Source organism: Zingiber officinale, chromosome 11B (assembly GCF_018446385.1).
Source record: "Zingiber officinale cultivar Zhangliang chromosome 11B, Zo_v1.1, whole genome shotgun sequence".
In the NCBI taxonomy this organism is placed as follows: Eukaryota; Viridiplantae; Streptophyta; class Magnoliopsida; order Zingiberales; family Zingiberaceae; genus Zingiber; species Zingiber officinale.
The window spans coordinates 10317124-10343612 of record NC_056007.1 but is presented as its reverse complement, the minus strand read 5'-3'; the positions used below and the strand labels follow the sequence as shown (position 1 = coordinate 10343612).

General features: G+C 40.0%; 1 pseudogene; it reads right to left on the bottom strand.

Annotated features, from left to right (window-relative positions):
* Positions 1-22688: 22688 nt before the first annotated feature.
* On the bottom strand, positions 22689-23800 carry LOC122033768 (annotated as a pseudogene).
* Between the last annotated feature and the right edge of the window lie 2689 nt (positions 23801-26489).

Sequence of the window (26489 nt, the reverse complement as noted above, 5' to 3'; positions counted from 1 at the left end):
CACTAGGTCTTCTCACTCCTAGCCAGTGGATTTTTGCCTTCCCCAGGATTCGAACTCTAGACCTCCAAGATAAGTACTAGAGTTTATGAATCCTAGTAGCCAAGTGAGCGCCACTCACTTGGCTACTAGGATTCATAAACTCTAGTACTTATCCTGGAGGTCTAGAGTTCGAATCCTGGGGAAGGCAAAAATCCACTGGCCAGGGGTGGGAAGACCGAGTGAGTAACGGCACGACCGAGGGTCGTCGGTCAATGACATAAGGGGCCGCTAAATGGGCCGCCAGTTGGGCCGCCCAAGGGACCGGGTCGTTACAATAAAAAGGAATAAATTGTCATGCCCCGGGGGAGTCCCTGACCGAAAAAATTTCAGCAGCATCTCCCTTTTACGGCTGACAATCTGAACCATTTCTACAGACACAATATACCTCAACCACAGGCGGCTGGAATATACACACAACCACACAGTTTATATACAGCCTACTCAGCTGATACAAAAAAAACAAACACAACAGAAAATACAATGGACAACACATACAAACTAAAAATGAAGACTGCTAGCCGGCTAGACTTACACCACACAATCAAAACAATACTCCAGAAACAAAACCAGAACACAAAACTAAATACACATGGTTCATATACCAAAATAAAAAAAATAAACGAAAGCGGAGACAGGTCTTCTGATGTAACGTGGGGACCGGCAGGCAGAATACTCCAAGCGACTCTATAAACAACCTGATACCTGTAAAAATAGTGTCCACGGGGGTGAGTTCAACAACTCAGCAGATACCTAGTTGACATATACAGTAAACTATAACAAATAGTAATAACTATGGAGTACAGTCTCCTCGACAAAAGCTGGAAATGCACAATAGAAAAGGCTGAAGAGAAATGTACTCACCAAGGCCTCCAATCAAAATAGTCAGGTCGTCAGACCAAGAGTATCATAAATCCTGTATGCATGTCAATCATATGCATCCATCCAAATGCAACAAATAAATGCAGCAAACACAAGCAATAAATGCATCATGCATATGATGCCAATGTCATGGTCACCTCTGATGCCAGTCAGCCATCTCACACGCGATGGTGAGACCGAGTGGGTAGGGCTGTGACAACCGTGCACTCCGCCATCACTGCTCCTGATGAGTGACCGAGTGGATGGGATGCTGTCGGAGTATATCTATCCTCCTACCCCAAATCATAAGTGGGGGAGCTCAATGCTTTCATCTCCCTGAGCCAGTCCAGAGGAGGGATCCCTACCGGCTACCACGCTGCGTCACACTACCCATGAGCGGACCAATGGAGGCAAACAGAGCAAACTGTCTGCCGGCTATCACGCTGCGTCTCTAAACCAACGGAGCCTAACAGAGCAGAACTGTCTATCGGCTACCACGCTGAGTCACCAGACCAGCGGAGCCTAATAGCAGAACTGCTACACACCTGCCTGATATACCACTAACCCATGAGTGGTGGTGTGTGCAAATCTATGTAACTGGCGATGTGCTCAACAATAATGGAGCCAACTATCGCACAGCATGCAATCATGCGAGATGGTGCATGCCACTAAGCATGGCAAAATCCTGAACAGCATAACAATAATGCCATAGGACAATGAACCAAATCAAAGGTACACAGATCAGATAAGGTATAAAAACCTAGATCCTGAACATAATAAACACATGGTTGTGTCACTACCCCTATAAACATGTATAATCAGGTAGGTACTAACATGAAGTGCATAATAAGTAAACAAAACAAGCATGTAACAGGTATCGGGTAGTGACTAACCGAAGCAAAGACGAGCATAATTATTACTAAAGGTTATAACCTACTAAACATATCAACATGACATTATCAAAGATAAGTCAAGGTACCCGCCTCCAATAGGAAGGTCCAATCCAGTCCAAGTCCGACGTCAAGATGCTCGTCTCGTGTCAAAATCTTGTAGTACATGGTATCCAGATTTAGCTAATTACATATAAATAAATTAGCTAAATCAAATCCTCGAGAAGCTAACATAAATCCAGATCCAATTATAAACCCTAATTGGATCATTTAACTCCTCAATCGATTCTAACTAATCCATTCGAATTAGGACTTGCAATAAGCATAATCAATCATAGCATCTTACCCAATTTAGCCCAAATTTAACACATATATCAAATCCTTATGCCTTACCTCAAATCACAGTCGTTCTTGCTGCTAGAATCAAAGAGTTGCTGAAAGGAGTGACTGCCGGATCCAAGAACAACCCCACAGCAAGTCTTATTTCACGTTAAGATCACACTTCCAGCACCACAGCAAGGCCTGTTGGAATTCTTCCTCACTGTCAGTTCAAGATGAGATCACAAATCAAAAATACCTAATTACAAAATACAATGCCTTACCTGAAGTGCTGCCAATTGCTTCCTCTGCCGAAGACTTCATTGAGAATGTCTGAAGAAGTGACCGAGAAAGACCTGAGTGTAGAATCTCGGCCAAATAGGTGTCTCGACAGTGGAGAACTAGGGCAAAGCGGCAACACGGAGAGAAGGAATCCAACTAGGGTAGAGGAGATGCTTAGTCGTCGGCTCTCTGTTCCCTGGCGTCGTCGGCGTCGGAGAAGAGAACGAGGACTTAGGGCACGGTGGCGGCGCTGGATTCCAGTGGTCGGTGATCGGCGCGCGAATCAGAAGAGAGGAAGGGCAGCTCACAGTGGCTGCGGTGGCCCTGCGCCGGAGATAAAGAACCTTGGCACCGGCGTGATCAAGGCCGAGAGGAGGCGAACGACACTAGGGCAGAGGGAAGGGCTCTGCTCGACGATCGGAGGAAGAAGGAGGTGGACAAAATGGAGAAGAATGAGAGGGATAGGAGCGGGCTTTAATCGCGAGCGTGTGGCGGTTTGCGGCTCGGAGAGGAATGGTTAGGGCACGCATGAGGGGGTCGGGAGGAGAAACGGTGAGGAAAAGAGGAAAAGCATGCGAGGAAAAAGAAATAGAAATAAAAATAAAAATCAACATTTCCTCGCTTAAATGGGTAGCCTAAACAGGCTTTTTCGGACCCCATTTTTATCCTCATAAACTCGTCCATACGGTCTCCGAAAAATTCCAGAAAAATTTCTAAAAATTTCGAAAAATTCCCTTATCATTATTTGCCATTTTTAGGTATTTTACATTCTCCCCCACTAATAAAAATTTGGTTCCAAAATTCCGTTATCTACCATCAGCAAGTACTAACAACAGGTAAAGAGTATAAATGCTGAACGGTAAATTAAATCACATACCTCTAGTGAAAAGGTGGGGGTATCGATATCGAGCTCGGATCGTATCCTCGAGCTCCCAGGTTGCCTCCTCATAGGAATGATGATGCCATCCAACTTTAACCAGTCGGATTGTCTTTTGTTCCGTAATTGATGCTCTTTCCGGTCTAGAATCCATGCCGGAACCTCCTCATAAGTGACTTTAGGCTGAACAGGAACTGAGATATCTATCAGCACATGTGTCGGGTCGGGTATGTATCTCCTCAGCATAGACAAATGGAATACGTCGTGAACACCTGCCAGGGACGGTGGTAGTGCCAGACGATAAGCTACCGCTCCAATCTTCTCCAAGATCTGGAAAGGTCCAATATATCGCGGAGCTAGCTTACCTCTGAGGCCAAATCTCTTCACCCCTTTCGTGGGTGAAACTCGTAGAAAAACATGGTCGCCTGTAGAGAACTCTGGGGTCTGCGTCTCCGATCAGTATAACACTTCTAGTGATCCTGCGCCTCTGACATCCTCTGTCTAATAGTACGGACCAACTCTGCCTCCTGCTGAGCTCTATGAGGTCCCAACAGCTGGGCCTCCCCAACCTCATCCCAGAGAGTGGGTGTCCGACAAGGCCTACTATACAACACTTCAAACGGTGCCATCTGGATAGCCGAATGAAAGATGTTGTTGTAGGCGAACTCTACCAATGGCAAGTGGTCCTACCAACTGCCTCCAAAATTCAATACACATGACCTCAACAAGTCCTCTAGAGTATGAATGGTCCGCTCTGACTGTCCATCTATCTGCGGATGGAAAACTGTACTAAACCGGAGCTGAGTGCCCAAGGCCTGCTGCAGACTCTGTCAGAATCAAGACGTGAATTGAGGGTCTCTATCCAAAATAATAGACAAAGGGACACCATGTAATCTGATGATCTCCCGGAAATACAGATCTGCCAATCAATCCAGGGAATCAGTCTTCCACATCGCTAGGAAATGCGCAGATTTGGTTAATCGATCAATGATTACCCAAATCGCGTCATGGCCTCGTCGTGTCCTAGGCAAACCCACCACAAAGTCCATGGTGATGTGTTCCTATTTCCACTCAAGAATAGGAATCCATCGAAGTAATCCAGCAGGTCTCTGGTGCTCAGCCTTCACCTGCTGACAGACAAGACATCTAGCTACTAATTCCGCGATGTCTTTCTTCATACCGTTCCACCAATATGAACACCTCAAATCTCGATACATGCGGGTCCCGCCTAGGTAGATAGCAAATCTGGAGCGATGAGCCTTTTGAAGTAGCTCCTCCCTGACCGGGTGAGATGGAGGTACACATAATCGGCCTCGAAAATATATAATACCCGCATCATCTCAGGTGAACTCGGTCTGCTGCCCGGAAGCTATCTAGCTGCTAATGAACTGTAAATGCTGATCTCCGACCTGGGCCACCGGAATCCTCATCCTGATCGACGACTGAGCAACCATGGTCACCAGAATACCCTGCTCTGTTCGTCCTTGCTCCTGAAGGCCCAACTCGGAGAATCCCTGAATCAAATTTGTGACTACTACTCGGTGGCAAGCTAAAGTCCCTCTAGACTTCCTGCTGAGTGCATCAGCAACCACATTAGTTTTCCCCGGGTGGTAGCTAATGGTACAGTCATAATCCTTCAGGAACTCCATCCATCTCCTCTATCGGAGATTAAGTTCCTTCTGGGTAAAAATATATTTGAGACTCTTATGATCTGTAAAAATCTCAAATGTAATGTTGTACAGATGATGTCGCCAAAATTTCAAAGCAAAGATGATGGCGGCTAGCTCCAAATCATGTACTGGGTAGTTCTTCTCATGCTCCTTCAACTGACGAGGAGCATAGGAAACTACCCTGCCATGCTGCATCAGAACAGCGCTCAAACCCTGAAGAGACGCGTCGGTATAGAGCACAAATCCGTCCTCTCCGGAGGGTAAAACCAAAACTGGAGTTGACACTAATCTCCACTTCAGCTTCTGAAAGCTGGTCTCACAGGCTTCTGACCAAGTGAACTTCATGCCTTTTCGGGTCAGGCGTGTTAGTGGCATAGCTAGACGGAAGAAACTCTCGACGAAAGGTTTGTAATATCATGCCAGACCCAAGAACTACGGATCTCTTGCACTAATTTCGGCTGCTCCCAACTGGTGACAGCCTCGATCTTCTGAGGGTCTACCGAAATACCTCGGCTAGAGACCACATGACCCAGAAAACCGACTGAAGATAGATAGAAGGCACACTTGCTGAACTTCGCATATAGCTGATGTCGTCGAAGAGTCTCCAAGACTATACGAAGATGCTGTGCATGTTCCTCCTCAGAACGCGAGTAGATCAATATGTCGTTGATGAAAATGACAACGAACTGATCTAGATACGCCATAAAGATGCGATTCATCAAAACCATAAATACCGTTGGAACATCGGTAAACCCAAATGGCATTACCCAAAAACTCATAATGTCTGTACAACAAACATTCTCAACCAGAGATCCCCGATAACAAGTCCGAAATCTGATCACTAACTACAAATCACCAAGGATAGATCATCTAACGTAAGAGCAACGCTCCGTCACAAGAAATACTACATATGTGGGAGCAACACTCTACCACCAACAAGGAAACCTATATAAGAGCAACGCTCCAACACAACAATCCAAAATATGTGGGAGCAACGCTCCACCACACACAATCCAAAATATGTGGGAGTCACGCTCCACCACAAACAATCCATAACATGTGGGAGCAACGCTCCACCATAAACAATCCATAATATGTGGGAGCAACGCTCCACCACAACAATCCATAATATGTGGGAGCAACGCTCCACCATAAACAATATAAAATATGTAGGAACACCGCTCCACCACAACATCCCCTAAGTGACCAAGACATCTTACTATCCAACTAGTGACTGCACGAATCACTCTACCACATATCACTGTGAGCAACCAAGGGTATCACAATCCAGTAAGCAAATTAAATCCATCGTCAACTCTATCAACATCGTAGTAGGTCACCCACTAATAGGAGATTTAGTTGACAAGGCAATACAACAAATGACATGTTGTAGACACTCCACATAAGTAGAATCATCATGATGCTACCCACAATACACCTTGCACATGTGCCCACACAACATAGGTATGATCGACATAATCCTCTAATTAGTACACACCTAACATACTCATAACAAGGTATAAATCAGTGTGATACCTCTAAAAATACATTCCGAACCCGTGTGCATATATCAACATAGGTATAATCGACAATACACCTCAAACAACACTCACCTAACATATATACACCTATGCCAAGAGTATAATCAACGTAATACTTTCAACAAATCATAATAGTCACAAGTGTACACACAGAACAAATATAATCAACAAGATACCTCCCATATACACCAAACATATGTACACATAACATAGATATGAATAATCAGCATATATAACCCAAATAAACCTGGCATTCCCTATTCTACCTTCTAAGTTATCCAACTAGGTACATACGGTCAAAAATTAAAGTCCACATGGAATAGGATACATCGATCCTCTATAGACTGATCAAACCGAAAATGATATATGGCTAATTCAGTCTTTTCCACGTCCATACAAGCCATGTACTCAAATGTGCTTTAGATACCTAACTAAGCACAAATAACCCAAAGATTCGAACCTCTAAAAATAGAGTATGACAATCCCCTACTGATCGGACCAACAAAACTAAATTGGTCATCTACTAACTAATCAAGAATACATTAATCCTCCACAAGCAACTAAGGTATATCAATCCACGACTACCCAAATCAACAAGTGTAAATCAGACTTCTTCTGACCGATGTAACAAGAGTAAATCAATTATCTACTGATGAAATTAACTAAGATAAAAATGGTATTCTACTGGCTAAGTCAACATGAATATGTAGATACTATCCACTACCCAGCTAATAACAGCAGAGGCTGGTATGTGCCTCCATCTCCTAACCAACTAGTAGTAACAGAAGCTAAAACTACTGGTGGTATGATATGAAAAATCACCAGAGACTGTAATCCTTAATCTCTATTAAGGTCGACCAAGATCAGTGGCTAACCTATCACATGTAATATGAGCTACAACAACCAGACAGGTACTAAATAAAAAGTGTTAATACATGTCATAACTATCATAGTCAACAATGCGTACTAACAAAAAGGTAGGATAACAGTATACCAACATACCTCCTATAGCTTGGAGATGTCCTGCCGTTGTCAGGTCCCAAAACCTGAAAAGTCACATCGAGAAAACTAAAACATGAAATTAGAAATATGGGATATAAGACTCATAAATCGTGCTCTGATACCAAATAAATTGTCACGCCCTAGGGGAGTCCCTGTACGAAGAAATTTTGACAGCATCTCCCTTGTACGACTGACAATCTGAACCATTTCTACAGACACAATATACCTCAGCCACAGGCGACTGGAATATATACACAACCACGCAGTTTATATGCGACCTACTCAACTGATACAAAAAAACAAACACAACGGAAAATACAATGGACAACACATACAAACTAAAAACGAAAACTGCTAGCCGGCTAGACTTACACCACACAATCAAAACAATACTCCAGAAACAAAACCAGAACAAAAAACTAAATACACATGGTTCATATACCAAAATAAAAAAAAAATAAATGAAAGAGGAGACAAGTCTTCTGATGTGACGTGGGGATCGGCAGGCAGGATACTCCAAGCGACTCTATAAACAACCTGGTACCTGAAAAAATAGTGTCCATGGGGTGAGTTCAACAACTCAGTAGATACCTAGTTGACATGTACAGTAAACTATAACAAATAGTAAATAACAATGGAGTACAGTCTCCTCGACAAAAGCTGGAAATGCACAATAGAAAGGATGAAGAGAAATGGACACATCAGGGCCTCCTATCAGAATAGTCAGGTCGTAAGACCAAGAGTGTCATAAATCCTGTATGCATGTCAATCATATGCATCCATCCAAATGCAGCAAATAAATGCAGCAAACACAAGCAATAAATGCATCATGCATATGATGCCAATGTCATGGTCACCTCTGATGTCAGTCAGCCATCTCACACGCGATGGTGAGACCGAGTGGGTAGGGTTGTGACAACCGTGCACTCTGCCATCACTGCTCCTGATGAGTGACCGAGTGGACGGGATGCTGTCGGAGTACACCTATCCTCCTACCTCAAATCATAAGTGGGGGAGCTCAATACTCTCATCTCCCTGAGCTAGTCCAGAGGAGGGATTCCTGCCGGCTACCACGCTGCATCACACTACCCATGAGCGAACCAACGGAGCCAAACAGAGCAAACTGTCTGCCGATTACCACTCTGCGTCTCTAAACCAACGGAGCCTAACAGAGCAGAACTGTCTGTCGGCTACCACGCTGAGTCACCAGACCAACAGAGCCTAACAGCAGAACTGCCACACACTTGCTTGATATACCACTAACCCATGAGTGGTGGTATGTGCAGATCTATGTAACTGGCGATGTGCTCAACAATAATGGAGCCAACTATCGCACAGCATGCAATCATGCGAGATTGTGCATGCCACTAAGCATGGCAAAATCCTGAACAGCATAGCAATATACATATATATATAAAATGTGTACCATAGGACAATAAACCAAATCAAAGTTACACAGATCAGATAAAGTATAAAAACCTAGATCCTGAACATAATAAACACATGGTTGTGTCACTACCCCTATAAGCATGTATAATCAGGTAGGTACTAACATGAAGTACATAATAAGTAAACAAAACAAGCATGTAACATGTATTGGGTAGTGACCAACCGAAGCAAAGACGAGAATAATTATTACTAAAGGTTATAACCTACTAAACATATCAACATGACATTATCAAAGATAAGTCAAGGTACCCGCCTCCAATAGGAAGGTCAAATCCAGTCCAAATCCGACATCGAGATACTCATCTCGTGTCAAAGTCCTGTAGTACATGGTATCCAGATTTAGCTAATTACATATAAATAAATTAGCTAAATCAAATCCTCGAGAAGTTAACATAAATCCAGATCCAATTATAAACCCTAATTGAATCATTTAACTCCTCAATCGATTCTAACTAATCCATTCGAATTAGGACTTACAATAAGCATAATCAATCATAGCATCTTACCCAATTTAGCCCTAATTCAACACATATATCAAATCCTTATGCCTTACCTCAAATCACAGCCGTTCTTGCTGCTAGAATCAAAGAGTTGTCGGAAGGAGTGACTACCGGATCCAAGAACAATCCCACAGCAAGTCTTATTTCACGTTACGATCACTCTTCCAGCACCATAGCAAGTCCTGTTGGAATTCTTCCTCACTGCCGGTTCAAGATGAGATCACAAATCAAAAATACCTAATTGCATAATACAATGCCTTACCTGAAGTGCTGCCAATTGCTTCCTCTACCGAAGACTTCACTGAGAATGTCTGAAGAAGTGACCGAGAAAGACTTGAGGGTAGAATCTCGGCCAAATAGGTGGCTCGGTAGTGGAGAACTAGGGCATAGCGACAACACAGAGAGAAGGAATCCAACTAGGGTAGAGGAGATGCTTAGTCGCCGTCTCTTTGTTCCCTGACGTCGTCGGCGTCGGAGAAGAGAACGAGGACTTAGGGCATGGCGGCGGCGCTGGATTCCAGTGGTCGGTGATCGGCGCGCGAATCAGAAGAGAGGAAGGGCGGCTCACAGTGGCTGCGGTGGCCCTGCGCCGGTGATAAAGAACCTCGGCACCGGCGTGATCGAGGCCAAGAGGAGGCGAACGACACTAGGGCAGAGGGAAGGGCTCTTCTCGGCGATCGGAGGAAGAAGGAGGTGGACAAAATGGAGAAGAATGAGAGGGATAGGAGCGGGCTTTAATCGCGAGCGTGCGGTGGTTTGCGGCTCGGAGAGGAATGGTTAGGGCACGCGTGAGGGGGTCGGGAGGAGAAACGTCGAGGGAAAGAGGAAAAGCACGCGAGGAAAAAGAAATAAAAATAAAAATAAAAATCAACATTTCCTCGCTTAAATGGGTAGCTTAAACAGGCTTTCCCGGACCCCGTTTTTATCCCCATAAACTCGTCCATACAGTCTCCGAAAAATTCCAGAAAAATTTCTAAAAATTTCAGAAAATTCTCTTATCATTATTTGCCATTTTTTAGTATTTTACACTTAGTGTCATGCACCATCTCGCATGATTGCATGTTGTGCGATAGTCAGCTCCATTATTGTTAAGCACATCACCAGTTACATAGATCTGCACACAACACCACTCATGGGTTAATGGTATGTCAGGCAGGTGTGTGGCAGTTCTGCTGTTAGGCTCCGCTAGTCCGGTGACTCAGCATGGTAGCCGGCAGACAGTTCTGCTCTGTTAGGCTCCGCTAGTTTAGAGACGCAGCGTGGTAGCCGGCAGACAGTTTGCTCTGTTTGGCTCCATTGGTCCGCTCATGGGTAGTGGACGCAGCGTGGTAGCCGGTAGGGATCCCTCCTCTGGAGTTGCTCCGGGAGATGAGAGCATTGATCTCCCCCACATATGATTTGGGGTAGGAGGATAGGTGTACTCCGACAGCATCCCGTCCACTCGGTCACTCATCAGGAGTAGTGATGTCAGAGTGCACGGTTGCCACAGCCCTACCCACTCGGTCTCACCATCGTGTGTGAAATGGCTGACTGGAGAGTAGGGGTGACCAGGACATGTCATTGGCATCATTGCTTGTGTTTGCTGCATTTGGATGGATGCATATAATTGACATGCATACAGGATTTATGACACTCTCGGTCTGACGACCTTATTATATTTGTACCCAGGTCCTGGTTAGTACCGTTTTCTCCTGATTATTTCATTTGCATTTTATCTTTCTTATATCAGGAGACTGTACGCATGATTACTGATAGTTGTTATTTTCTTACTATGCATGTCAATATTCTTGCTGAGGAGTTGACTCACCCCGTGATTATTATTACATTTTAGGTTGAGACTGTCCGGAGAGTTCCAGTCGCTATTCCCCTGCAGATCACAAGGATTTTCATTTGGGTCTTTTGGTTTTATTGCTTATTGCATTTTATAGACTTGTACTTGTTTTGCCTCTTGGATATTGTATGGTTTTATTGTCGATGAGTTTATGTGGATTTGTTTTACTACATGCCTACATGGATGGCAAAAGAGGTGAGTGAATTTTGTTTCGTCGTATTTTGAGCTTTATGGGTGTAGTTGAGTAGGGTTGTTTTTGAGTTTTCTTATCACTGCTTTAGTTTGTTTACTATTAAACTGCGTGGATGCTTGGTTGTTGCATTTTTATTATTTTTATTGTTCCAGCCGTGTTGGCCGAGGTATATGTGGCCCTGAGGGCAATGTATAAGTTTCAGATTGTCACCCGTACAGGGGAGATGCTGCCGAAATTTTATTCGGGCAGGGACTATCTGGGGCGTGACAACGCTCACTTGGCTACCAGGATTCATAAACTCTAGTACTTATCCTGGAGGTCTAGAGTTCGAATTCTGAGGAAGGTAAAAATCCACTGACCAAGGGTGGGAAGACCTGGTGAGTAACGGCTCACGCCCGAGGGTCATCGGTCGACGACATAAGGGGTCGCCAGTTGGGCCACCAGTGGGGCCGCCCAAGGGACCGTCAAGGGGCCGCCAAATGGGCCGCTAGTGTGGCTGCCCAAGGGGTCGAGGGGTCGGGTTGTTACAATTCGCGTATGTCTCAAAATCTGCTTCCCTCGGCTTGTCCTTACTACCTTGTCTACGATCCCTCGGATGTTCCATCTTTCACTGGACTCGAAGCAATCAAGCAAAGTCATATGTATATCCTGTAAATCAACACAACTCAAATATATATATCAAATACAAGGGTAAATCTAACTTAAATCTTTTACCCAAACATCACAACTCATGGTCACGCCGGACCCTCAAGGTTGCTTCTAACAATCTTCTCACCTAAATCCAACTCAAACCTTCTCCTCAAGCAGACTTCCTCCCCGGTTTCTCATCCCTTGAATGTTACACACGTCCTTCTTTTCCACCGGTGTACTCTTCCACAGCTTCTCATCCCTAGAATGTATTGATCTCGTCAGCTCCTTTCCTGTGTCATCCTTCTTGTCCGTTGCATATTTCGCTCGATTTCTTGTGCTCTTAAGTTCCTATACACTTAGACACAAGACATCAAACACAAATAGGACCTAACTTAACTTAGCTGACCACATCAAAACTACCATAGGGTACTTACAATCTTTCCCTTTTTAATATGTATCAATCCAAGTTAAGGTTAGAGTTAAAACCAAAATGCAATAACATAACAAGTTAAAGAATTAACTAAGTTAAAGAACTTTGCAAAATAAGTACAAGGTTAAAAATTCTAAATTCTAAAAATAGTCTAATTTCCCTTTACTTATACTTATTTTCCCCTGTGATTACATCAAAAAAAAATAAACAGTAAAAAAAATTTAAAAAATTTTTAGGTGTACATAACAAGAATTATAGCAGGATAATATTTTTCTGAAAGAACTTTAAAAAATATTGTATTTTTACTAATTTAAATCTTTTGTTCCAAAAAAATAATTTAAAAATTACTTTTCGATTTCGAAAATCCTAAAATTGTTGGCTAAGTTAAACAGAATAAGGTCAATCAATAGAAAAATTTTGATTGAAAAATATTACTTAATTTAATAGAAATGATTTATTTTAGTAGAGTAACCTAATTTTTTAAAACAAATTTTAAAAATATATTTTTAAATCTATAAAATCTGTTAATTTTTCTGGATACGTAAAACTTAATATTTATCCAAAGAAAGCTTTCAAAAATAATATTTTGTAATTTTTAATAATAAAAGCTTTATTTTCAAGAAAAAAATTATAATAATTTAGATAATATTCTAAAAATGTTGAAAATTTTTATTTTGATAGAAAACATCATGTTTTATCGTAGAAAAATAAAAGTTTTCAAAAATAGGTCTATAAAATATTTTTAATTTTTAAAATACTATTTGTATTAATAAATTCATAGATTTTAAATCCTAGCTATGCTAATGGTTCGTCCAACTGATAAATTAGGAAGTACAAATAGATCCTCATATCATAGTTCAATATCACTAGTAGTTCAAGCACCGTGCATATATGATATACCCGGTAAAATAATCTAACTCACTTTATATACCTTAGCCGTGCTACTTCACACAATATGCAAATATCGATTATATTTTTCCTACATAAAAGTCTAATGTTATCTGTTGGACCGCGTTGGCCGGCTAGAAAGGGGTTAAATAGCTCTAAAAAAACACTAATACAAAGTACCCTTATTGGACTTTTAAAATAACACTTGCATATAATTAAAGAAAGAAAGTAATAAACCAAAAGAAGAGGCTCACAGACTTGACTTGGTTACAACCGGGGAGGTTGTTAATCCAAGGAGTGAATCACACACTAAAAAGATCTCCTTTAGGCAAAGAAGCCTCTTACAACAGTGAAAGCTCAAAACAGAGAAGCTAAACTAGAAATGGAAGCTCACAAGTGTTGTATTGCTAATTCTTGTTGTGCTGTTCAAAGTTTCTGGACTAAAACTGTATTTATAGCCTTGTTCAAAGATTCTGGACTGTATTTATAACTTTTGAAAAGAAATAAAAATATTTTTGAGAACTTTTCTAAGCAAAAAAAAAAAATTTAAGCAAGAAAATTTTTTAAGTTAAAATTCTACGGTTAAAAAGAATTTTAAGTAATTTTCAAAAAAATTGTTTTAAAAAACTTTTAAAGTATTATTTAATTTCAATTTTAATACTTTATCAGTAAGTTAATTAAACATTTTATTTCAATATTTTGGCTTCCAGGTAGTGGTGAGGCACTAGGCCTTCTTGGTTATTGGAGCAACAACCACTTTCTTAGACAAAGCCTCATAAAGAAATTTAACGTTTAATTTTCTCGTTGAAAGAGCTAAGTCTAATTTAGAGTTTAGGTTAAACAAGACTTTGGAACCCAATATAGGTTCCAACCAACTGGATTAACTAAGAATTTCTTAGGGACATACTGTTTTAAAATATTCCTAATTTATCCTTTGTGATATCTAAAATACCAATTTAGATTGTTATATTTTCTAAAATTTGTATTATGTGAGCATACATGATTTTTTAAGTTATCTACTTGTATTTTTAAATCATTATTTTCAAATTTTAATTTGTCTAATTCTTCTAATGGGCAAGATTAATTAGCTAGAATTACTTTTAAATTTTTAATCTCTTTTTATAACTTACAACAATCCTTAGTTAACAATTTAACAAACTTAAATAATTTATCGGGAGGAATGGAGCGTACCTGACTTACCTTGTCGATCTCGTTATCCGTGTCTCCCCCTGAACTGCTGCTTTCTTCCGACGTAGCTCCCCCTTCATCGATGCTCTCGATGCTCATTTAGGACGAGCTTGAATTGTAGTCCTCGTCTTGATGACTTGCCATTAATGCAAGTCCGAAAAAAGCCTCGACTTCCGATTCGGACGACGTATCATCCCACGTCGCTTTTAGTGTCTTGAATTTGTTCGGTTGGACAGACTTCTTTCCTTTGTCCTTGTTTCTTAGCCTGGGGCAGTTGTCCTTGACGTGCCATTCTTCATTGCAGTGGTAGCATCATATTGTCCTTTTCTTTCTACTTTGCGGATGGTTAGTTTTTCTAGATTTACATAATTTCTTAAAATGTCTTACCATCATTACCAGTTCCTCATCATCGAGAGAAGACTCTAACTCGGGTTCATCTCTCGATGCTTTGAGGGCGACGTTGTGCTTCGTCTCCTTCATACTTGCACATCTCGATTCATGCACTTCAAATGTGGAAAATAATTCTTCTAAGGAAATAGTTTCTAAGTCCTTAGATATATAAAAAAAACATCTACTAGTGATGCCCATTTAGTATTTCTAGGAAATGAATTGAATGCGTACCTTAGCGAATCTCGATTATTTACCTTTTCTCCAAGATTCGATAGTCCGGTGATAAGCTCCTTAATTCTCAAGTGCAGATGCACAATAGTTTTGTCTTCTTTAAGTCTCAGGCTAGTGAGCTGGTTGCAAAGTAAATCCCATCTTGCAAGCTTGGCTTCGGACGTCCCTTTGTGCAGCTCAAGGAATTTTTCCTATAATTCCTTTACTGAGTGATAGTTGTTGATCCGGTTGACTTCTTGTGGTAGAAGGACACTCGGCAGATGGAATTCTGCTTTGCCATTTGCCACGTAGTCGGTCTGCTCCTTTTTCGTCCACTGGTATTTTTCATTGCCCTCTGGTACTACAAAACCGAATTCTATTATTAAAAGTAAATCAAAGTTAGTTTTGAAAAATAGTTGCATTCACTTTTTCCAGCTGGTGAACTCCCCCTCGAACTTCGGTGGGTATATGCTTGGTCCGGCCATTTGTTCGGTGCTTCGATCAGCGGTTAGTCCTCTTGAAGCGTCTTGGCTCTGATACAACTTATTGGACCGCGTTGGCCGGCTAGAAAGGGGGTTGAATAGCTCTAAAAAAAACACAAATACAAAGTATCCTTCTTGGACTTTTAAAATAACACTTGCATATAATTAAAGAAAGAAAGCAATAATCCAAAAGAAGAGGCTCACAGACTTGACTTGGTTACAACCGGGGAGGTTGTTAATCCAAGGAGTGAATCGCACACTAAAAAGATCTCCTTTAGGCGAAGAAGCCTCTTACAGTAGTGAAAATGCAAAACAGAGAAGCTAAACAAGAAATGGAAGCTCACAAGTGTTGTATTACTAATTCTTGTTGTGTTGTACAAAGCTTCTGGACCAAGGCTGTATTTATAGCCTTGGTCGGGGTGCCTGGAGGGTTCCAGGCGCCTAGGAGGGGGATAAAATTTTATCCCCTTCGCAACGGATCACGGTCAAACGCGATCCGGTCAAAATCAAGTTCCGGGCGCCCGAACCACTAAAGTCAACTTAGTTGACTTTTGGTCCGAGCCCTCTGCTCTGGTGCTGCTCACCTCGGTCCGGGTCTTCCGCTCGCTTGGGTGATTTTAGCCAATCGAAATAAGGCTCACCCGAACCCAATTTCAACCTTCTCGAGCAATCTTTCGCTTTGACTTCTCGTCCCTCAGAAACGCCTCCCGCTTCCTTCTCGTCCGCCCACGTACTCTTCCATAGCATCTCGTCTCTCAGACGCACCGAGCCCATCGACTCTCTCCCATGTCGTCATTCTCGCTAGCTGCGTCTTTTGCTCGACTCCCTGTGCTCCTAAACTCCTGTACACTTAGACACAAAGTTAAAACACCACAGGACCTAACTTAACTTGTTGATCACATCAAAACAACCTTGGGGTTTCAACATTATCATCCACTTATTCATTGTACTCAGTCAATTTCACAACTGTCCCCGGGGCCATGGTGTCACGATAGGATATTCAGGTTGTCATCCAAGTACCCGTGGTTCGAACCCCAACTACGGCGTATTTGTAAGAATTTTTCCTCCAAATGGGGGGTGTAACCAAAGGATGCTAGGCTTCTAGGCTGACCGTCACGTGCGCTTCCCGATTTACCTTGATGATCGATGAAAAATTTTCGTGGAACCGGGTCAATCATCCCAGAGATAGTAAGACGTACTAATTGGGATTATCATTTTTTTTAGTCAATTCCACAACTTCATTGGAAAACATCATAGAACATATTCTTCAAGCATGAGAGTCTTATTGTGTTGTCTTATTATTCAATTCCACAACTATATCAGAGATTAACAATATGCTCAGATTACATCAGATTTGGCGGACATCAAGCACAGAGCATGCTTCCTGGGCACAAGCAACCCCCGGTTCTTATTCCATTATCACATCCTCCTCCCTCATTCCCGGGAGCAAGGTTGGCCAGCTCCAACTCCACCATCAGCATCCCTAGATTCTTCCCCAGCTAAATCCTCCGCCCCTCGCCGAATGGAATCATCTTGAAGTCATAGTGCACAAATAAGTCCACCGCCGGCAACACAATGTTCATCACAAATCTCTCCGGGTCGAATGTTTCGGGTCTCTCCCATGCATCCAGATACCTGCTGACTATACTTTTATCCGATCATACATGATCAACCCTTCACTACTCAAATAATCATAGACATTAATTTTCCATTGCCTCAAGAAATTAGTTCACAATGGTTTAATGGCAAAATAGTTGCCCATGTCCCTATTTGATTTATTGATTATGAAAAAATAATTTTTCAATAATTTTTGCCTCAAAAGTATCTTGCTAATAATCTTCTTGAGTATCACAAAATACAGTTTGAGGCTAAACTATTTTGTTAATAGCTAATTATTAATTTCAATCACACTTTTAATTCAATAGTTAAGATAACTATTAGACCATTGCATTGTTAGTTCAATTCTAATTGGTTGACATTCAAAAGATTATTATTTATAGATTAGTCATCTAAGTTTATCTATCCTTAATTTTCAGCGTATAACACTAGTTTATCAATTTAACAAACCAATATACTTGAATTTGCACTTACTTCTCCATTGCCTTGTCACCGTTTTCTTCGGTTTCACATTTCGGTGTTGTAATTCTTGGTGTTGTTTGTATATGCATTCAAACTTTAGCTGAACAAAGGGATCAATACCTTCTGGTTGTGCATGAGATCGGCGAATTGTTTCTAGGAATACCACTAGAGAGAATATTTTGAAATTGAATTCTAAATGTATGTAACTTGTGACAACTAATATCATCTAATGCGCGGATAACTATCGGTCCTGTTGATTCGCGCTTAATACTGATAGTGCTTTTCTAAACCCTATTAATTCCACAAAATACAAGGAGATAGACAACCAAACTCGATATTTGAGAAGAAATGACGTAGCCACAAATTCTTCTTAATAAAAAATTTCTAAAAATAATTAAATAGGTGTTTAAATAGACTCAAATCCTAACCCTACGAAAGACAAAAATACCACTAAACCCTAGACATGAAAAATAATAAAAATAATAACATAAAAGGATAAAAAAAATACTCGAAGCCAAAACAAGCTTCGATTTGGATGGTAGACCATCTTGTAGTTCATCCTAAGTTATAAATTATGGATTCTTCTAGTTTACTCTATTGTCCTATGTCATTCTCTCCCGGGAAGAGAAAATTCATCCCCAAATGGTTGACAACATCATCTTTAGAAGAATCACTATATGAAAAGGAATCAATTGTTCCAACAATTCCTTATGCTCATGCGAGCTTATTCTGTAATGCAATCTATTCAACAATGTCACTTGTGACTCCAAATCAATATGATATTAGATATCACATAAGGGAGGCAATTCATCTGGTAACTCTTCAAGAAAAATACCAATCGTACCTAGTGTTATGTGTGATCTAGGAAACAATACATTGTATTTGTTAAGATATCTTGAGGTTTCAACTTCAGTAACATCAAATTTTATAGGATGCAAAGAATCCCATAATTGCACTAGTTGTGGCTCATCCGCAGGCAAATAACCAATAGCATGGTTATTTAAATGCGAGAAATCATTGCACATTTTTATTGAAATTAAATTTGATTTTGGATAAAAATAATAAATTAATATGGAGTTAGTGGATAAATAGAATAAATGAGGTGATAGTGGATAAAGATAAAATTTCATGGATAGAGATAGAATGGATGAGGTGGCAATTATGATAAGAATACGAGTTTCTTGGAGATAGAATAAAGGAAAAGAAATCTACATTCAATATATCTGATATTAGTATTTATCTAATAAGCCTATAAATATGTATCTTTTTCTAATGAATGAAGTAAGTTGAGTTTGTTTGTTTTATTCTCCTCTTCCATGTAGAGTGTATTTTTCCCTCATAAGTCTTTTATTTCTTCTCCCACAATTCTTCTTCCAACAAAGTGGTATCAAAGCTATGGCTAATGATGGTATGGTTCTCTTCCAAGTTCCAATACTTAAGACGAGTAATTATGATAATTGGAGTATCAAAATGAAGGCACTTCTTGGAGCTCATGATGTTTGGGAGGTTATAGAAAAAGGCTACATTGAGTCGTGTGATAACTTAGCGTTATCTCCAAGTGAAAAAAAAATAGTTTGAGAGATTTAAGAAAGAGAGACAAGAAGGCTCTCTTCCTTATTTATCAAGCTTTAGATAAGAATGGTTTTGAGAATCTCAAGTGCTACTTTGGCCAAATAAGCATGGGAAGAGCTCCAAGTCTCATATCAAGGAGAAGAAAAAATAAAAAAGATACGACTTCAGACATTAAGAAGTCAATTTGAAGCTCTTCGTATGAAGATAGGTGAGTTAGTGTCTGATTATTTTTCTAGAGTCTCTACCATTTACAATCAACTAAAGAGAAATTATGATAAACTAGAAGAAATAACTATCATTGAGAAAATTCTCCGATCACTGGATTCAAAATTTGATAGCATTACAACCATCATCGAAGAGACCAAGGATCTATAAGTCATGACGATAGAGCAACTCCTGGGTTCATTACAAGCCCATAAAGAAAAGAAGAAGATAAATGAAGAAATTACTCAATAACTCCTAAAGACGACTTCAACCGACAAAGAAAGATGAAAGCTTTAGTAACAATAGTAATCAACGTGGAAGAGGTCATGCTAATGAGCAAGGATGGGCTTCCAACAACAATAATGAAAGAGAAGAAAATTCAACAAGAGGGCGTGGAAGAGGGTACATAAACTCGAGATATGATAAATCCCAAGTTAAGTACTACAATTGTGACAAATTAGACATTATGCTAACGAATGTAGATCATCCAAGAATAAAGTATATGAAAGAGCAAACTATATGGAAAAAAGGAAAGAAGAAGATGTCACCCTACTGCTAGTGTATAAAGATAATGAAAGAGGTGAAGATAGAATATAGTATATTGACACTGGTACAAGCAATCATATGTGTGGGAAAAGAAACATGTTCGTAGAGCTTGATAAATCAGTTGGCGGTAATGTATCCTTCGGAGATGAATCCAAGATCGATGTGAAAGGCAAAGGTAACATTCTCATCCGTTTGAAGAATGGAAAACATGAATATATTTCGAATGTTTTCTTTGTGACAAATATAAAGAGCAACATTTTGAGTTTAGGACAACTCTTTAAAAAAAGGATATGATATTCTTCTAAAAGATAATATGCTTATCTTGAAAGATGATATTGGTTGCTTAATTGCTAAGGTGCCTATGTCAAGAAATAGAATGTTCTTGCTTAATATTCAAAATGATGTTGTCAATTGTCTCAAAACTTGTTATAAAGACATCACTTGGCTATGACATCTTCGATTTGGGTATCTCAATTTTAGAGGACTAGAATTACTTTCAAAGAAAGAGATGGTGAGAGGACTACCTTACATCAAACATCCTGATCAATTATGTGAAGTATGTCTACGTGGGAAGCAATTTAGAAGAAGTTTTCAAATGAGTCAAGTTCAAGAGCCCAAAACCCGCTTGAACTTATGCATACAGATGTTTGCAGTCCGATAAAGCCATGTTCACTTGGTAAGAGTAATTATTTCATTCTTATTATATATGACTTTTCTCAAAAAACTTGGGTATATTTTTTGAAACAAAAATCGAAGGTCTTCAGCATATTGAATAAATTTAAAGCTACCGTAGAAAAGGGGAGGGGTCTCAAGATCAAAGCTATGCATTCTGATCAAGGAGGAGAATTTACCTCAAATGAGTTTTAAGAATTTTGTGAAGACAATGGAATACAATGACCCTTGATGGTTCTAAAATCCCCTCAACAAAATGGAGTGGTGGAAAGAAAAAATCAAACCATCCTTGACATGGCAAGGAGAATTCTCAAAAGTAAAGGGCTACCAAAGGAACTTTGGGTAGAAGTGATTGCATGTGCAGTATACTTATCCAACCGATTACTAACAAGGAGTGTGTGAGGCAAGACACCACGAGAAGCATGGAGCAAAAGGAAGCCTGAGATTTCTTATCTAAGAGTTTTTTGGGAGTATAACTTACGCTCATGTGCCTAATAAAGAAAGAAGTAAATTGGATAATAAAAGTAAGAGGTTTATTTTTATTGGCTATGATACTAACTCAAAAGGGTTATAAGCTATACAATCTAGATACTGGGAAGACAATCACAGCCGGGATTTTGTATTTAATGAAGAAGAAGAAGAAGAAGAATGGAATTGAGAATCTCAAAATGAAGATTACAACTTCTTCCCATACTTTGAAGAAGAAGATGTGGAGCAACCAAGGGTGGAGCAAATAAGAGAGGAGCCTACTACTCCATTGCTAACACCAACATCAAGTACTCAAGAAAATTTACCTTCATCAACTTCAAGTGAAAATTCAAGTGAAAGAGTACCACGCTTTAGAAGTTTACGGGAAATTTATGAGGTAACTAAAAATCAAGATAATCTTATTCTATGTTGCCTCTTTGCTGATTGCGAGCCTACAGATTTCCAAGAAGCTATAAAGAGCAAAGGTGGAAAGATGTGATGAATGAAGAAATCAAGGTGATCGAAAAGAAAGGTACATGGGAGTTAACTCCACTTCTTGAAGGGTATAAGACAACCAAGATTTGAGTTGATAACAAGTCTACAATAACACTAGCAAAAAATCTAGTCTTCCATGATAGAAGCAAGCACATTGATACGCGCTATCACTATATCAGAGAGTGCATTATAAGAAAAGAGGTGCAAGTGGAATACATAAAGTCTTAAGATTAAGTTGCTGATATTTTTACCAAGCCACTCAAATTTGAATACTTCATCAAGATATGAAATTTGCTTGGAGTTACAAAATCAAATTTAAGAGGGAGTGTTTCTATCCCGTAGAGGTGCTCAAATTGGATCAGTGATCGATTTCTAGGTTTCGTCATAAACCTAATTGGTTACTTCCAATTACATAAATCAATAGTTCAAACCGCACTCAAAGGTAGGGCATTTCCCATTGATATAGGAACTTCTGTACCAAAAATAATGGTATCTCCAATTATAGCCCCTCTGGGATGTAAAATATATCTCTTCTCATCATCCCCATAGTGTATGAGACAAATGAATGCATTTCGATTAGGGTCGTATTCTATGGTTACGATTCTACCAGATATGTCTTTTTCATTCCGTCGAAAATTGATTTTACGGTATAGACGCTTATGACCTCCCCCTCTATGTTGTGCGGCAATGATTCCTCTGGCATTACGACCTTTACTACAACGATGTTGTCCATAGATCAAATTATTTCGTGGATTGGATTTCACTTGACTATTTACAGCTCCATTGCGTGTGCTCGGGTAGGGGTAGAAGTTTTGAAATTAAATTTTATTTTGGATAACAAATAATAAATTAATATGGAGTTAGTGGATAGATAGAATAAATGAGATGACAGTGGATAAAGATAAAATTTCATGAATAGAGATAGAATGGATGAGATGACAATTATGATAAGAATAAGATAAATCTATAAATATGTACCGTTTTCTAATGAATGAAATAAGTTGAATTTGTTGGTTTTATTCTCCTCCTCATCCACGTAGAGTGCATTTTTCTCCCATAAGTCTTGTATTTCTTCTCCCATAATTCTTCTTCCAACAAGTTTTTAGCAGAATTTTGCTGAGTGCTCTTCAAGTATATGGCATCATCCTCTGTTGTATCATATTTTGCTTCATCAATTTCAATAGGGGCAAAATTTTTTGGTTCCACCACAATCGACATTGATTGAGAAAATATTGGAGAATCAAAATCACCTGCATTTCTCAGTAATTCTTCATTATCCTTTTCAGCAATCGGCATATTTGGGCTAATTGCGTTAAGAGACTTCGATCTTAGCTCATCATTATCAGAATCGTACAAAGGAACATTCTCAACGGAGTATCTATCATCGTTATCATCCCAGAGATAGGTGGCCTCCTGAAAACCATGAGATTTAACTCAAATTCAGAACAGCAGGATGCACCACAAAGGCAGCGGGCCATGACACCGTCATACCATTCAAAATTATAGTGATAAGCCAACTCTATTCCAGCAGGAATATCTTGCATAGCAAAAATCCCAATGCTCACTTCTCCCAACACGTTCCATTTTCTTATTTCACAATTTGGCTGGCAAGAATGGTTGATGAACCTTGCTAAGCTTCCTTTGTGAGTGGCATCAATTGACTCATCTGCGTTGAGATAAATAATATATGCATCTTTCAATCTTGCAGACTCATAGGCTTGAGATCGTTGCTTTGCTTCCTTCCAAGATATTACTCCCCAACGGTACTCGATAGCAAACTGTCCAACCTTGATATTCTCACCAGATAATAGACCCCACCCGCGACCTTCAGTTTTGAATAAGCTTGATCCAGCATAATCACACTTTTGAAATCTCTGATTTTTAGAGTCACTACCACAGGCACAATGACCACGTGTGCATTCAGTGTTAGTCAACACATTCAAGCATCTGTCGCCACATGCATTGTCTGGATTATTGGAATCATATTGACAATCACAAATAGTTATATCTTCCTCTTTCTGTTTCTTAGGTTTCCTGTTTAAGAATTCATTCCTTAAGTTTATAAGGACGTGGGGCTTCATCTTGTTGGCCCTCATTGTTCACACTAGTATTTTTTTGTTCCTCCAAACATGTCATCTGAATTGAACTCTGAGAAGTCATATCATCAACTTTCTCATCGTTGACGGCTAACTCATATTTAGATAAAGGTCAATGCGATAAATGTCATGTGAGAAAAATCTATTAAGATTTTTCGTAATAAAATTTTATTATGATTTTATATAACAAAATTTTATTATAATTTTTCATAACAGAATTTTGTTCTGATTTTTCATAACAAAGTTCCATTATGATTTTACTGAATTTGAGGTTTATGTACTATTTATAGGGATCATTATAAACCTATTGTACAATCCCAAGAATCATATAATATGATTCTCTTATGTAGAGAGAATTTTAATAAAGCTTGGGCCGCTTTTGTGGAGTAGGCAGGCGCTGAACCACGGTATCTCTTCTCGCTCCTCTTCTTTTCTTCTCCTTCCTCATGTTTGCTCCTTTTGTGCATCTTTGTCTCATTACTCCAAGCGATCTCTTTCTCTCTTCCTCTTCATCTGCATTAGAGGTTGAGAGGTGTTTCCCCCCCCCCTCTTTGTACAACAATTGGTATCAGAGTTTACAGGTTTTGGAAGATTTTTTTCAACATGTCAGGGATGACTTCTATGAAATTTGATATGATTATATTTGACGGAACCAAAAACTTTGGATTATGGCAAAGAATGGTCAAAAACTTGTTGGTGCAACAAGCCATGGTGAAGGCGTTAGGAGAAAGGAAACCGGAAAGCTTGGAGAGATCAGATTAGGAAGAACTTTAAGTAACAGCAGTGGCAACAATTGGGCTTTGTCTTACGAATGATGTGATGTACCATGCCATGGACGAGGAGTCACCAGTGGTAGTTTGCAAAAGCTTAAAAGCTAGTACATGTCAAAGTCATTGATAAACAAGTTATATCTTAAACAGAAATTATTTGACCTAAAAATGAAAAAAGGAACTTATCTGAGCCAGTACATCAATGTATTCAACCAAATTGTAAGTGATCTGAAGCGGGTTGATGTGAAGATCGAAGATGAAGATAAGGTGTTGATGTAGTTGAATTTTCTATCTTTATCTCCTACGTACAAGAATTTAATTACGACTTTGATATGGGGTAAGGAAACTCTCAAACAGGAGGAGATCATAGGTGCGTTTCTAGGTTTTCACCAAAGGAAAAAAAATCAAGTGATGAAGTTTCTTAGGGAGAATGACTTGTGGTAAATAGCAACCAAGAGTGTGGTAGGAGAAAATATCAACATGGATTAGGTAACAACAATAAGGCTCATTCTAAGTCGAGATGGAAGAAGGTGATCACGTGTTACAAATATGGAGGCAAAGATCATATCAAGAGAGATTGTCCAGAGATAAAGAAACATGTTACAGAGAATAAAGGTAGTTTGGCAAAGTCTGCAAACATAGTGGAAGAGAAAAATTCAGAGAGCGGTGATGGAGATATGTTATTAGTTATGTCAAGTTCGGAGCAGTTGACGGATGTATGGATTTTAGACTCTGCATATTCATATCACTGACTCTAAACAAGGATTGGTTTGATACCAATAGGGCAGTAGATTCTGGTTCAATGTTGATGAAAAATGATGCGTCATGCAAAGTTATCGGCATAGAGAATGTCAGAATCAAAATGTTTGATGGAGTGATTAGAACCCTACGTGATGTCTGTTGGTGCAATATCCCTTAGGTCAAGGTTGACTGGTTTGACCAAGCTTGAGTCTTGGTCATAGTTTCGATGTTTGACAATACATGTAGACACATGGACAATGCAGGTGCAGTTGTTCATATGGGGAGATTCTGATCAGGGACTGATCAGTGTGAATGAAGAAGAGTCAAGTAGGTATACCTGACTGGATGGAAATCCTGGTGAGTGAAGCCAGGTGAAAGTCCTAGTGAGTGAAGCTAGGCAGTATGGAAATCCTGGTGAGTGAAGCCAGGTGAAAGTCCTAGTGAGTGAAGCTAGGCAGATTGAAAACCCTAGTGAGTGAAGCTAGGTAAAAGTCCAAGTAGGTCAAGAGAGTGACCGGATACTTGGCATGAAAGAAAAGTCCAAGTGGGTCAAAGGAATTGACCGGACACTTGGTGAGGGAGTCCTAGCAGGTCAAGGGAGTGACTAGATGCTAGGCATGACGTACCAACAGGTTAAGGTTGAACGGATGTTGGTTTGGGAGATTTGGGACTTGGTTTTGGGCAAAAACCAAGTGCTGGATCGATCAGTGGATCGATCCAGGCTCTGGATCGATCAGTGGATTGATCCAGACCTTTCCCAGCGAACAGAAAGCTTCTGGATCGATCAGTGGATCGATCCAGAGGTCTCAATCGATCAGTGGATCGATTGAGATGCTGCTGCTTTGCGCGATAAGCGCTGGATCGATCCGTGGATCGATCCAGGCGTTTTTCCAGAGCACAGAGGCACTCTGGATCGATCCGTGGATCGATCCAAAGCCTCCTCGATCGATTGGGAAAAATCGAATCGATCGGGATCCGACCGTTGAGTCGTATTTGAGCCACAGGCGAGCGTTGTCTTCGGCACTTCTTCACCGATTCATCTCAGATCTTCACCAGCTCCTCCACAGCTCTTCTCAAGCTCGAGATCGCCAGTTCTTGAAGGTTCTTGGAGGCTCTTCCAAGTCAAGAGGCGGATCAAAGCAAGAAGGAGAAACTAGGGTTAGTGTTTGTGCACTCAT